This window comes from Pogona vitticeps, chromosome 3, assembly GCF_051106095.1.
Source record: "Pogona vitticeps strain Pit_001003342236 chromosome 3, PviZW2.1, whole genome shotgun sequence".
NCBI lineage: Eukaryota > Metazoa > Chordata > Lepidosauria > Squamata > Agamidae > Pogona > Pogona vitticeps.
Window position 1 is genome coordinate 250,298,874 of NC_135785.1, and position 2,468 is coordinate 250,301,341.

The 2,468-nt window shown below is 42.7% G+C and overlaps 1 long non-coding RNA gene across 1 annotated transcript; it reads left to right on the forward strand.

Annotated features, from left to right (window-relative positions):
* Window positions 1-1,240: 1,240 nt before the first annotated feature.
* LOC140705388 (uncharacterized) lies at window positions 1,241-1,613 on the forward strand. The gene is made up of 2 exons (XR_012084768.2): window positions 1,241-1,361; window positions 1,397-1,613. It is a non-coding gene; the product is annotated as an uncharacterized LOC140705388 (long non-coding RNA).
* The last annotated feature ends 855 nt before the right edge of the window (window positions 1,614-2,468 follow it).

The following is a 2,468-nucleotide window of genomic DNA, read 5'->3' on the forward strand; positions in this document are numbered from 1 at the left end:
TCTACCCATTCCTAGAGCAGGTGTCAAAGCTCAAGGCCTCAGCATGAGGCTGTTCACAGAGGTACTCTGTTTGCATCTATGCCAACCCTGTTGCTGTGACATCACAACTTCCCTCCCTTACATCACTATAAGGAAATTTGCCAATGACATCACAAGGGCTTGCCTTGCCATCTCAGATTTTCTGAATCCCCAGGGAATGAGATGATGCTGACCTGGCAATACTATTTGAGTGTGTGGCTGAACAGTCCCATGACTCAAGTACCTACACTTTCCTAGACCCAGAAGCTGGATCCAAGCAGTGACATTACTGGAAAATAACGCTGTCCGAGCCATGTCTTGACAGCTTGGGAATGGTAAAAACTTTCTGTCAGTATAGTTTCAGAACACTCCTCTCTTAGATTAAATAGTGGACAAGGCCTCTGAACCTTGGGCAAAAATAGGAAGACCACAATGTGATTATCCTGAAAGCAACTTCTATCAAAACCCCATTTTATGTACAACTATTAACAGGATAGTTCAGGGGTTTTGGTATCTGGCTGTGGAGCCAAAGGTTGAGAATTTGACTCCCCAATGTACCTCTAGGGAGAAGAGTCAGCATGTCTGGCCTTGGGCAAGCTGCATAGTCTCAGCATGCCATCAGGAGAAGGAAATGTCTGAGTATTCCCTACCTTGAAAAGGTCACTATAAGTCAGAATTGACTTGATCACACTCCATCTGTGATGGAGAGGTCAGTAACCACTCCTGTCCATCACAATGGAACCCTGATTTAGCAGAAGGGGCGGAACCAAGAAAATATAAGAAGAGAATGGAAGACAGTTAAAGGGCAGTTAGGGATATGAGTTAGAGAGAGAGATCAGTTAGGGACTTCAGTTAGGGATATCAGTTAAGGATTTCAGTTAGGGATGAGTAAGAGTTAGAGTTAGGATTTCAGAGGTTAGAGAACTTTTAATGATTGGTAGCCTGTGTTGGACTGAAATAATTTACATTGTGGATAAAAGAAATCCACTGCTGGCAGCGGAAAACAGTGAAAATTAAATGTGCCCAAAAAGGAACCTGGGTTGTGTAGAAGAACAGGGGAACTGGGTGTGTGTGACACCATCATCATCAACCGCAAGGGACCCTATTTAGTTTGCATCAGCCCACTCCAACATAAGAACTAATGGGATATATGTGAGCAGAACTCTTGAGATGAACCAAGAACTGTGGGCTAAGCCAGCAGTTAGGTCCAAAAAGCCACTGTGACAGTAGCGGTGATGTCATCTGCCCGTCACTGCTGTAGCTAGAGTTTATCTGCCTATAGCAGGACGGGAGGTGGGACTTCAGAGGGTGGAGCCATGGTATTTAAGGGGGGAGTGAATGAGGTGTGAGTCAGATAGGGTCTAAGATAGGATCTAAGATGGGGTTTAGATAGGGACTTGGTTAGGGTCTGGTTAGGGACTTAGGGAGTTAGGGCTTATACCCGTCGTGTAGTACTGTGCTATATTTTGAGAGAGGGTCTGAAAGAGAGTGTGTGTGTGATACTTTATATTGATTACCTTATTATTTCGTTGATACAGTGATTTACCATTTCTTCTGTTATTCTAAATAAACACAAGTTTTTATTTTAAAAGTCATTTATTTGCCTGGAGAGTCTCAGATGAAGGAATGGTTGGTGGCAGCATGAACATATAGTGTGTGTATGTAAGAGTGACGTGACACCTCCTTTGTGACGTGACAGGAGGCCGTCACAGCCACCAAGGGGTAGAGGTTCATATGATTCCATAGGAAGACCTTGCTATTTGAATAAGATAGATCTGAAGGAGGAGGTCCTCTTATCCTGGGTTCGGTATAGTGATATCCAATGGACAGTATAGAACCTAAAAGTCTTTCTCTCAGAAGTTTGTCTGCACTTCAGCGACTCACAACATGGACTGACAACCTTGAAATCACAGTCTCCTTCCTATGTTTTCTTTGAGACATTTAGTGGGAGGGATCTTCCTTGGCTGAAGTGATTGTCAGTCAATCGAGCAGTAACCAATTATTCCTTCTCTGCCTCTGACTTTGAAGACAGCCTTGCCTGGGCAGCAAACAAATCACAATAATGTAAACTAGACAACAATCCCAACTTTTAAAAACCACATAAACAGCAAGCAAGAAGCATAATATCTAAAAAATAAAATAACTAATTATAGTGACTATGTATAAGACTATAAAGACTATAAAATGGTTATACATATTGGATACAATAATATTAGACAGCAAAAACAGGGCAAGTTCATAAGCACACAGAAAAAGAAGTCCAGTCATTCCAGGAGATTACTCTTGGATAAGGCCATAAAAGGCTTGTGAAAAGAGCCAGGTTTTAACTTGTCCCCTAAAACCAAGGAGGGAAGGGGCTAAGAAATCACACCTCAGGTAGGAGCGAGTTCCAAAGCACTGAGGTGACCACAGAGAAAGCCTGGTTTCAAATGGCAGATTTTCAGGTCTCC